At 40.1% G+C, this 11,994-nt stretch overlaps 1 long non-coding RNA gene across 1 annotated transcript; it reads left to right on the top strand.

Moving 5' to 3' along the window:
• The first annotated feature begins 6,799 nt into the window (after positions 1–6,799).
• On the top strand, positions 6,800–7,706 carry LOC107315808 (uncharacterized). The gene is made up of 2 exons (XR_014948880.1): positions 6,800–7,054; positions 7,485–7,706. It is a non-coding gene; the product is annotated as an uncharacterized LOC107315808 (long non-coding RNA).
• Positions 7,707–11,994: the final 4,288 nt, after the last annotated feature.

Here is an 11,994-nt window from a genome sequence, read left to right as displayed (position 1 = left end):
TTATAGGATGTGAAATCATCATACACTGCCCTCAATGTTATTGGAAGCAGCACCTAACTCTTTGGTGTGGTTTTACATGAGCAGACTTAGCAATTTTACTCATTCTTTCATCCACAGTTAGGCTTTCATTTTTACCTGTATATTTATATCCATGCACTACTTTTTTAAGCAATTATGGGCCTTCTTCTGAAAAATCAGTCATGAGTTTAAACAGAAAGGCTCTCTTAAGAGCTCCCTCTGCAGCTGAGAGACTGATTAGTGTGAGCCTACTATCACATATGCATATGATCTGCATTTAAGACTCTGAGCTTGTATGTTGGGCTTTGTATGTGCCAGTGTGTACAAATATTTAGGCTGGTCCTGCATTGCTCAGTATATCCCAACCCAAAAGGTCTTTGTCACACAGCCTGAAGTTGTGTTTATTGTACATTTTCCTTGTAAAAACAACAACCAGACTGTTGATTTCCAAAAATTCAAATGTGTTTCTAATTTGTGGGAATCTGAGGTGGCTCAGGACACACACACAGACACACAGACACATGCATGCCGTATAAACAACTAACAGAAGCATTCCAAACTCTTAAAGGAATCAGAATTCATACAGAGAGGCTTTTAGATGTGGAAGAAGATGCTGAGTTTTTTCCTTTATTTATTTGTTTGTTTATTTTTAAGATTCTTTTAAATCTTCCTTTTCAAACTGTCTTCTTTTCAAAAAGAAGTCTTGAAGCTTACTAGTCAGCTCTTCACCTGAACAGTACAGCTTGCCATCATCAAGACAATAGATATGGACAGGGGAAGGGAAAGAAGGGGAGGAGGGAAAGGAGAAATACAGCAGTCTGCAATACATGCCACCTTTGTTCAGCATGTATTCAAATACACCTTTGCATTGTCAGCTATAAGATTAAGTTAAAAAACAAACAACTGAGTAGTAAGATACCAGGTTTTACTTATGGAAAACCAAGAAAAGATGGATGACTAGTAGTCCAGGCAGGCATGACCATTACTTTTTCTTTCAGTGTAAGGAGCAGAAGCATAGTCTCCAATGGATACACAATTCAGATAGCTGTGGAAGAATGGAATACCAGAACTTCTAGGAAGAGTTTAAATGGCAGATACTTTCATTTGCCCTCAGAACTGAATAGCTAACAGTCTGGAGGAGGTTAGATAGCCCAAAGTCTAGGATGAGCTATTGAAGATCTGATTTTAAGCTGATACAATATGAAAATCAAAGTGATATGAAAAAGTACTGCTAGGAACTGTATTGATGTAAAGCTGCTTATACACTTTCCCAGAATTTACAGAAGCTGTAGGCTATCATCTTAAGAAAAAACATAGTTGGGTAATAAAGTCCCTTTAAGTGATTTATTTACAAAACCTCTGGACCTACTCTGACTCAACAGAGTTTGTTAAGCTAGCCAAAAGAAAAAACAGATCACCAAAAAACAACCAACATGGGAAGGACAGATGCATAGGATTAGAGCAATTAAACACTATGAGTATACTCTGCTAATGGCAGAGCCTATAAAACCTGCAATCTCAGAGGTGGCCTTATCAGCCCCTTACAGAGAGAGCAAATGATTATCAGCTGCCTATCCTCCCTTATGTATTCAGTGCCTTCTGTGCTGCTGTTCTCTGTCTCTGGTGCTCCCAAATACTTTCTGGCTGCTGATGGCCTCCCTTCAGGAAGCTGACTGAGTACTGCCAGCTGGATTGCCAATTCTGCAGTGTTTCTTCACTTAGGCAGTCAGATGACTGCTCCCTCGTGCCTGAAAAAAGCCAGCAGTTGAGAACCAGCTAATGTACTGCATACATAAGCCTTGCTGTGTGTAGGGGCTTATACCTCACAGACTGTCCTGAAACCCCTCTCTGGAGTCCAGCGCTTGTGTCTTTCCATTTGTGCTCAGCTCCGTGCAGGTCTGCCTGCAGTTCAGGTGATTCTCCTTATTAAGAGCCTCCTCTATTGAGACCATCTCAAGGAGGCTTTTCCCTCCTCAGCCCCAATCTTGGAAGATTATGGTTTGTGTCTGTGCTAGTTGAAATGGCTTTAACTCATGTAAGTATGTGGATGGTGGTAAATTCAATGTTTCTGTTTGTGGCCTGTCCAGATTATGAGTGTTAGGTCCTCTAAACCTGTGTGTCAGGCTTGATTATGCTGCATCCAAGCTGGCCTTGTGCCCTTCTAGGGATGGGACAATGTGTTGTGGTGCCTCACCATCCTGTCATTCTGGTATTGTCAGTCTCAAAGTGATGTATGTGCAGCCTGTACTAAGGAAAGCTTGAGAAAGAATAATGGCTGTGGTGGAGAGGAAAGCCAAGGAGTGCCTGGCTCTGTGGTGTTGGCTGGGTCCTTCTGCTCCCACAGCTGTAGCCTGCCCCGATCTTAATAGTGCCCAATTCTTCTTGCAGCTTGCTTGTGGGAATTGCTTTTTCCTTTGGCAGCCTTCCTGCCCTCCTATCTTGCTTTCTGTGCCAGGCAGCTTGGGCACAATTGCTAGCACTTCTTTTGGAAGTGCTACACCAACACTTAATTGCTATATTTTTTCCCTAATGAGGCCACTTCCCTGGGCCCTACTGCTCTGCTTCCTTTGCTTCATGAAATTAATTGTGCAGTATAGTCCATATGCTGCATACAACTTCAGGTTTTCTCTTGCACTTTTTATGACTCAGACTGGCATCTTGAATATCTGAAACATTTCTGAGGAGAAGAGCTTTTATTTTCCTCTGAACATGGCACATGTAGCAGAATATCACTGCTTTTCTCTGAAAGCTGGTGTACACAGTTTACTTTCTTTGTCATAACAGAAGAGCAAAGCTCTTTATGCATGGAGAGCAGCTAATTTTCTATGTTTTTTTTTTCTTTTTGCCTACAGAGGACCAGTTTTATGTTTCATAGCTGATCTCTCAAGTCTCTTAATTCACAGAGTAATGAGATGAATTTGTTCACACATACCAGCATGAGGATTGTTTCTAGAAGTTAGCCATCCTGACAGAACCAAATGATGATAGCAGAGGAAACTAATATCCAGTTTAACTTTTCTGACCACTTTAGCAAAAGAATTCAGTTGCATGTTTTAACCTGCTCTGCCAAATGGGTTTCTTGGTACCTGAGCCTTCCTGGGAACTGCAATGAAGTTGTAAAGCAAGAGCTAAGAAAATTTTATGTATTTTGTGAAAGCTGTATTCCTCTCTTTGTTATCAGGATTTGATCAAAACTTCCTCAATGTAAGCATCTAAATTTGACTTAGCTGTCAGCGATCCTTTCAGATACCTGAAAAGCTGATGGATGCGTGATATCTACAAAGCACTAATATCCAAACAAGATGAATAATAATGAGGCATTATTTATTTCCCAATGCTGTTATTATACATCTTGATCATTTAATGCAGGTGTAGTGCCTACTGAGGAACAGAATTCCATTGTGCAAGGTTTCTCTGACAACTGTTGATTCATATGTGCCACAACTTACAATACTTCTGCCTTCTAATATAAAAAATGTTCACAGGTGCATAGGAAAATACTAATATTGGAACAAAAGCAAGGACTAATCTTAAGTCATGTTCAATCTAACGGCCTTTGCCAATGGCTTCTGGGAATAATTGGATTTTAATTCCTCTTGAAAAGAAATTCCAGGATGAGATTATTAAAAATGGGCGTGTTGCAGTTCCAGTGATTGTCCAGCAATATGTGAGGTGGTCTGGGGTAGTTTGTAGGTATGTCCATTATACATATATAACTATGGTATATAAGATGTGATGTGAGAAGTACGGAGATGACAGGTCCGACACAAATCAGAGTTGTGGCTGGTGGTTTCACAGAGGTAAACCTCTGCACATCTCAAAGAACCAAGAGCGAGCACTGGTTGGGCGAATGGGGTGTATGTGTTCAACCTCAGAAGTGACCTCAGGGTTTTCCTTAGTTGAGACATGCTGATAAGAGAACAAGACATCTGAAACTTGTGTCATGGTGATAGTGCCATTTTTAGCCCAGTTTCAGAAGGAAATGGTAGTTATGCAATTGCAGTGCCTGTCAGTGTCTTCCAGTACCTTGTGTTAGGCAACTCAGCAGAACTGGACAGAGCAGGGGAGTTTGTAAGATAGTGGGTACTCATAAATTGTATGAAAATGTTTAGCTGTACAGGAGAGAGAGAGAGATTTACAATCCCAGTTTGTGAGGAGAAAGGGAGAAACCGGCCACAGTTCTTCGTGTGAATGTAGTCTGCGAGACCCTCTGAGAGTGTGCAGCTCCAGATTAATTGCAGCCTGTACTAACTCATCTTTGGATAAAAGGCTGAATGAGACAGAAGAGTGACAGTATAGTGAGGAGGGAGCAGGTGGGTGTGAGGGACATGAGTGAGAACTAAGAACTTTGTGGGACAGCACCAGAACATGCAGGTAGCTATAGATATTGCAGTGTCAGAATTTCTGTGGTTTTTGTGGTAAAGACATGTTAATCATGAAGGTAATAACTGTTGGGAAACAAGGATATATAGCTCACAAACAGCAGCTTTGATTTGAACTGCAGTTCTGCTTTTTTTTCTTCTTTGCAGTGAAGATAAATGTGATGTAATCACAGAGCCAAATCATGATTCAGAGCAAACAGTTCCATAAAAAAACCTAATGATGAGTTCAGCAGTATTGCACCTCTTCAGAGGAAGCTGACATCCAGTGCTGTGACTCCTATTTTCCAAAAGGGAGAGTGACTCTTGTGGCAGGGTGAACTGAGGTTAGCAGTGGTGGCCAGTGCTGTCAGCAAGCAGACTTAGCCAGGCTTACCACAAGGATAAGTGAGCAATGGGGATGCAGTGAATTTTAGAAGGCTGCTCATATGGCAGACATTCTGTGCGTATTAAGCACAGATTTACACTTATTCTCATAAGCTCATTTTATATTCAATAATACCAGAAGTCTTTTGTGAAAAAAAAAATCTTCTTATCTTTCTTTGCAACATGAGGTCTGGCAGCAAGTAAAACTGTGCTGCTGTTGTGCTATCTAAAAAGAAGCTAATCAGGTGAGAATTACGAAACAAGTATAGGCTTGACCTAAAATATGTATTTTATTTTTTTTTAATGGAAAAAAATGGTATGCCTTGGGATGCTCAACTTCTGAAACCAATTATAGAGTGAAACAAGGCAGAAACATGATCAGAATGATCTTTATTAACATCACTGTATTTTTCACCTGACAGGCAGTGGTAGTTTGACTGGCTGAAAACACTGTGAGAATAGAAGTCTGCCTGATATTTGCTGAGAAAGGTGGTTTTCAACCTGGACCAAATAGTCTTTGTCTTAAAATCAGGTTCGAAAGTCTATGAAAGTTAGTGAAGGAAGGTATTCTGTGGACTTTAGAGCCCATGTTTCTGAACTGGAATTAGTAGGTAATGAAGTTTTGCCATGGAATAGCAGCACAATACTGTGAAACCACAGAAATGTTGAAATTTAATTGCATGAGCCTGTAATTTTCTGTATTTTCTAATCATCACTGACCATTAAGAATGTTTGTAGCGTCATTGTAAGTATTTTTTTTTATGTCAGTTACTTCCCTTTTAGTTTACATAAATTTGATTAGTTTATGACCTAAGATTGAATGATGGTAATGTGAACTATCATAACTCTTGGGAGCAAAGAGATAAATCAACAAATGAAACAGACTTCTGGGGACTAAATGTACTCTGAATTAAGTGGAGGTGAAATAACTGTGAAGAATTGCCCTAGAAATCACAAATTGCTTTTACTTGTCTCTGAAACTTTAATGCCTCTGAAAATTTAGTAGGCAAGTCAAGAAGCTGAATCTTGCAGGTTCAGTTTATCTGGCTTTTTCTTCTTTTATGTGACTGTTTCATAGATCCAAACAGTCTGTCCCAAGCTGTGTACCCTGGCCTCTGTTCTTTATGATGGTAGCCCTCCATGCTGTCTATTCCCTTCCACATCTTATCTTTCAAATACCTGTGAATCCTGCTCCTTAGCAAAAGCAGTCCTAGTCTCAACCAGCCCAGCTATCCCCCCAGGTCTACATCCCAGACAACATATATACCTCCTTGCACTCTTCAGCTCTTCCTTCCTTTCCCCTTTCTCCAACTCCTACATGGCTCAGTGTGCAACTGCACACAGCAAAAAGAGAAAAAGCCTCTCCAACTTTTGTCTTCTTAATGCAGTTTCTTTTTATCATTTTCCTGTCAGCCTGAGCTGATGACAACTTGTTACAACATTGTGCTACTTCTTCTTTCGAAGGTAAAAGCAGCTCATTGCAACCTATTTTGTTTGAGCAATACCCTGATAGCATTTCACCTTGCCTGCAGGTATTGATTGCATTGATCTGAGTTGTGTAATCCTGGATGATGCAAATTCTTATAATGCGGAACAGAAAGAATAAAAGAAAAACTGTGTGGGCCCTAATCCTTTCTCACAGGTAGGAGGTTGGCTTTGGATTGCTGCATGTCAAAATGAACATCAATCTTTTCCCTTGAAAAAACGGAAGTGCCAATGAGTAGTTAAGCAATGTTTCCTACAAGCTGAAACTAATGTTTGAGTCTAGAAGGGGAAAAAAATGCTTACTAAGAAGTACAAGGATCTGAAATGTTTTCTGGGGTTTTCTCAACTTCATAATAAGAGGAATAATGACCTTTAAGGACAGAAAAAGTGGAATTTTTCTTGTGGTATAGGGGAGTTTTCTGTCCTGCTAGAGCCTGAGAAAGATTATTAGGGCAGTAGAACAAAATTGGTGGAAATCATTAGACTAAGCAGTAGCTAAAGTTAACTATGTACACCTTCCCCTTCCCACTCTATCTTTGCAGCAGGGTGAATTATCTGTGCTGAACATTAACATTGTTTTTCTTTATGGTTCCAATTCATCCTTTTTATCGAGTTTCCCCCCTCCCCCCCAGGCTCTATTTTGTGATGCCACACCATTCTGCAGTGCTAGTCTTGCCTCCAAGAGCTGTCTGGTTCTTGTTCAACCTTATACCGGACCTCCTTTTAAGGGAGTGTGAATTGAAAGACCATCAACAGTCAGAAGTGATGCTATTTCATACGTCTTCAAATCAGAAACTGCAGACAATGTAATTATGCAAGCCTGTCACATTTTGCAGCCCTTCATCTAGCAAGATTTTAGGATGTCTTAATTCTATCTGCTGTCAGGCCTGTAAAAAAATTCTCACTGACTAATGTGTATGTATTTTGTTAACTGAATGGACAGGTCACACTTTCTGAAACATATTTCTGGAATCTGAGATAATAGATTTTTTTGGAGATGTGCAAAACTGAATTATAACCTGTACTGAGACGGGTACTTAGTTGGACTTCATTCTGTTGAATGACAGCATATACATAACTAAGGTTTGGCATGTATACTGGTATTGCCTACATATATTTTACTTTACAAAGATACAGGCTGGCCACAGGTTGAGTGAGAAGGGGGGATGTGCGAGACTTATGATGAAGTAGACCAAAGCTGTAATGTAGATTGTGTGATTTTTTTTTTTTTTTCAGGGTTTTGAAGGATAATCAACCAGTCCACAGGGAAGATTTAGAAGAAAGGTCACAGATAGTCAGCTTCAAGTGGCACACATGCTTTCTGATTGTGAAGCTGCTGCAGCTGAAGCACAAAATGTGCTGAGCAGCCCTTTTCTCTAATGGAGCTAAAGCTGGCCAGTACAGCTTCATGACATGCACAGATTCTATAAGAAATAAATTTCATGTATTTAAAATTCATTCTGAAGTGGAAGCAGCAACTTAACATTATGAATCCATCGGAATGCAGAACTTTGTTTAATTGCTATAATTGTCTTTTGAGAGCTGTTTTTTCCTTATCTTTGTTTCACCTTATCTCATATCTCCACTGCTGCTACCTACTAGTACTTCTTACTCCTCTGTCCACCAGCTCCTTCCACAGAGCACTTGCTGTTTCTATTCTCATGTTCTTGTGTCCTACCAGAGGCCCATACTGTTGTGTAGGAGTAACTTGTTTTTTTTAATTGTGGCTCTGTGGGTTTACAGCTCGATGGCATCCAGGCAGATGCAGAAGAGCTTTCAAGGGGGACAGATTCAAGCCTGGAACAGAGTCCATGTTCTTATGTCTCCACTTGCCTCACTGAGGAAGAGCCTTGCTTTCCCACTTCCCTGGGCTACACAGGGAGGAGTATGCTGATGTGCAGAACTATTCAGAAACAGCTGTTTACATCACAGGAAAAACTTTCTCTGACTTCATCTCACCTTGGTGAAACAGTCTTTTGGAAACAAACTAAGGGAGGGATTTTTCTTTCTCAAAAGGCAAGTAGCGCTCTCTTTTCCTTTGCATTTCTAAATTTTATATTATTACAAAATTATTACCTTAACTCATAAACAACACCAGAAGTATTTAATTTTGAAAATTTAAATGAATCACATAATTGTTTACTTTTCTAAAGTTGAGACTTTTAAACTCAATACAGATTTCTTAATTACTTTTTGTGATTCAAATATGCAACTACTCAGCAAATAAGAGCTTTGTTCTGAAAAAATGGCACCTATCTGCTATGTGAGAATTTGATTTGTATGACACCGTCTCTAGAGGATATGTTCTCCTGCTTCAACTCCGAAATTAAGACAGTGTGTTTTCCTTTCTTCCTTTACATTTCCTTACTCAGAATACTGATACAGCATAGATGCACCCATTCCTGACTTCTATTTTCTGCATGTCATATATTTTTCATCTGGTAATGTCGTTAATGAAAAACTTTTCATGTATGTGTAATGTGGGTTCTGAGGTTATATTAATCCTTCAGTTTCCTTAGAAGGATGATCAGGTATTTTCAGGGAATTTAGTCTGTTTTGAGGCTGCTGCACACAATTGGTACATTGATTTCACATAAACCAGATGTCAAAAATAATGAAATTCCTACCACTAGGCTCTCATTTTACTGGAGACTCGTTTTGGGCCTAGAAATCATGAGAAACATCGCTTTTGTCTTTGAGCGGAGCAAAAAAGGTGAGAGCAACTATTTGCATCCACCCATTCCTTAAAACAGTTGGTTGTTAAACACAACTCCTGAATCATCATCTCTCTTATGTTTGTTTTACATGAACAGAGTTCCTCCCCTAATTGCTGTGGGTTTTTTTTAATAGCCAATAATTATTTTGCAATATATAAAGTAATGTGATTCCTACTTGCTTAATCTGCCCTGAATACATTTTGTATCTTGACAGAAATCATAATTGTAGGTGCTACGTAACAAGGAAAATATCACATAATCAGAGTTGAAACTAATCTTCAGTTCTTTATTGAAGAGGTTATGATAGTTTATATGAGTTTGGTCTACAAAGCTCTTTTGTTGAACTGTGTTCTCTTCTGAAGGTTACTGTAATCTCCAACCATGTAATGCACAAAGAAGGGAGCGAACGAGACTGAGCAAAGAAGCTCTCAGTAACATGCTTTGCAGAACAGAATCAGAGAGAAGTAGAGTCTAAAAGCTATTGGAAATGTGGTGAAATAGGAGGTGGTCTGCATTTCATTTATACCAGGGGATAATCAGATTGGATATTAGGAAAAATACATTCTCTGAAAGAGTGGTCAGATGCTGGAACAAGTTACCCAGGGTGGTGCTTGAATCACCATCCCCAGAGGCGTTGAAAAAACATTTAGATGTTGTACTAAGGGGCATGAGTAGGTGAGTGATTGGACTGGGTGATCTTAGAGGTCTTTTCCAATCTTGGTGATTCTATGATTTCAAGAACTTAGAGTTCAACAGCCTGGGATGCTGCTTTGTGCAAAAAGATTCAGAATCAGAGCGGAGATTCTTAGTGCTGCTACTCAGCTTTTAAAGAAGTTTTGACTTTGAGACCAAAGGAAGGCTGTGTTCTCGTATAACTGCCTTTTATTTTCTTTAAGATAATAAAATATATCCTCAAACCAGCACCAGCATTCTGATTCCTGTGAAGAAAGATTTAAATAGCTTTGGATGCTACTGTTTTCCTTAGGGAGGAGGAAGACAAAACTGTGATGGATTACTTTGATTAGAAAACAAGCTAAACTATGGGGGATGTGGAAAACAAGGAAATGACAAACAGGGTGTGGAGCTGGGCACTGTGCAGAAGGAAAGGTGGTTGGAACAGCAGGGCTGTGGGGTGTGACTTATGGAAGAGGTGGAGGATGCTTCAAGGTGTGCTGCTGAATGATCAGTGAGGTTGTGAAAGGAGATTGTAATAATCCACTACAACCACTTACTGCTAAATTGCTTACCTTGTCATAATGGCATGGACAACCACAAGGGGGGAAACTGGAAATGGACTGCAACAGTGAGTAACTTTTGAGTGCTCATCAAAGTATTCACTTAGAGGCTAGAAATGTGTTCCCTGTTAACTCAGTTTGGTTGGAAACATCTATCCCCTGTTAAAGGCTTAAGTAGGACTACTAAAAATCATCAAATATAATGGATTAACAATATAATCTCACTTATCCTCTCAACTAAAGATTCTATGTTCTTTAAAGTATAACAGTTTGATTTAACATTTATTTGAGAAAATTTCTAAGTCTTCATGCTTTGAGGAAGAGGGTATTTTGTGTCTCCTCATTAAGGCATTGTTAGGTAAATTGCTGTAAAATAGCAGCAGCTTTTTGAGGGTACCTTGCACAAAGTCCAGATCTGCCAGGTGACTTCCTCAAGAAAGTTGTATCAGACATGATTCCCATAGGGTTCCAAATACGCTCTTATTTCCAGTTTAGCTTAGAGGTATCATTAAGGGAAAAATAATATTTTACTACTAATGAGTACAAGATGAATCACAGTCCAAATATCAGATGACAATGGCTGAAAGCATTAGCAGCAGGACCAGGAAATTGGTCTGACCGTCACTTAATAGGCTGGCAGTATTCCTGCTGATTCTCACAAGATAAAAATTCTCCAGGCACTTCAAAGAAATAAAATCCTACCTCTCCCACTTCCTAACCAGATCACTTTGCATCTTTACCCACAATCTAGCTTCCATCCTACTCTCTCTATATGTTGATTTATCCTGAGTGAATCAGTACATATGTGTGAAAGTGGATTGCGATGCTCATCTTCTTTATGGTCTTCTGAAAATCTGGATCAGGGTGTATTTGAATGCTGATGTTGTAGCTTCTAGTGACAGTCTAATAGGCAAAGCTGTTTGTACTGGAATGTCAACCAAAATGCTTTCCATGCTGAGGGTTTTGATGTCTCCCGCCCCCAGTTCCTTCATGATCAGCACAGATAATGAAAATGTCTGGGACAAAATGTCATCATTGTGCAAGTAACTTCTTGATGCTATGCAATTTTTTTTTTTCTTGCATGCAGATGAGAGGCTGTGTGGCTTTCCAGCAGATAGTGATCTGCATCTGGCAGAGGATGCAGAGAAAGCAGATGAGTCAAGGAGCAAATGTGTCTGTGGTGGAGGTATCCTGAGTGTCTCTCTGGTTGCAGGCATTCAAGTGATGGCTTAGGCTGGTTTAAGCCACCTCCTGTTTCTGTTACCTCAAAAATTTGACTTTCCTAGTACAAAAATTCCATAAGCATCCTGAGGTGAGCAAAGTGACAAAAGTTTCTTGGGGTCTGTAGATGCTTCTGACGCCAGATGGGAGCAGGAGCATGAAGGAGCTGGTCCCAGGGGTCCCCACCAGCCTCCAGGGCTGTGTGGCTGTGTGTTTTCATGGGACATGATCCAGCTGGCTTCATGCTGGTCTGTGCCAGGCACTCACAGTACAGCTGACTTCAGAATTTTCTCTTGTTCTAAGGAAACACTCAGCCTTCACAGCTGGAAGAGAAGCAATGATCCCAAGAAGAACCCCTTTCTCAGTGCAACACTTGTCCATTACTTCCTTCTAGCAGGTAGGTGAGCACTTTTTCATCTTGACAATGTTCCTGCAGTTACCACATTGGCTGGTGATGCCCTGGAACATGCTGGAGCCCTGATCCTCTGTTTCCCACAACATAGTGTGCAGCAGCAGCAGCTCTGCTCCTCCCCTCAGTGACATGGCTGCTCGCCTTTCCCTGGCCTCTGCTGT

The sequence above is a fragment of the Coturnix japonica genome, chromosome 8, assembly GCF_054131305.1.
Source record: "Coturnix japonica strain WE chromosome 8, WE-NBRP24, whole genome shotgun sequence".
NCBI lineage: Eukaryota > Metazoa > Chordata > Aves > Galliformes > Phasianidae > Coturnix > Coturnix japonica.
This window is presented reverse-complemented; position numbering and strand designations above follow the sequence as displayed.